Source organism: Pyxicephalus adspersus, chromosome 3 (assembly GCF_032062135.1).
Source record: "Pyxicephalus adspersus chromosome 3, UCB_Pads_2.0, whole genome shotgun sequence".
Taxonomy (NCBI): domain Eukaryota; kingdom Metazoa; phylum Chordata; class Amphibia; order Anura; family Pyxicephalidae; genus Pyxicephalus; species Pyxicephalus adspersus.
Genome location: NC_092860.1, coordinates 525874 through 526392, shown reverse-complemented (window position 1 = coordinate 526392; position 519 = coordinate 525874).

The window sequence follows — 519 nt, the reverse complement described above, 5'->3', positions numbered from 1 at the left end:
GGTATATACTGTTACTCCCTGGTGTCGGTACGGAGGTCGGTATATACTATTACTCTCTGGTATCGGTATGGAGGACAGTATATACTATTACTCCCTGGTTTCAGTACTAAGGACGGTATATACTGTTACTACCTGGTGTCAGTACTGAGGATGGTACATATTGTTACTCCCTGGTGTCAGTACTAAGGACGGTACATACTGTTACTACCTGGTGTCAGTACTAAGGACGGTATATACTGTTTCTCCCTGGTGTCAGTACCGTGGGATGGTATACTCTTTTACTACCTGGTGTCAGTACAGTGGGATGGCATATTTTTTTTACTCCCTGGTGTCAGTATAGTGGGATGGTTTACTCTAATACTCCCTGGTGTCAGTACAGTAGGATAGTATACACTATTACTCCCTGGTGTCAGTACAGTGGGATGGTATAATCTATTACTCCCTGGTGTCAGTATAGTGGGATGGTTTACTCTAATACTCCCTGGTGTCAGTACAGTAGGATAGTATACACTATTACTC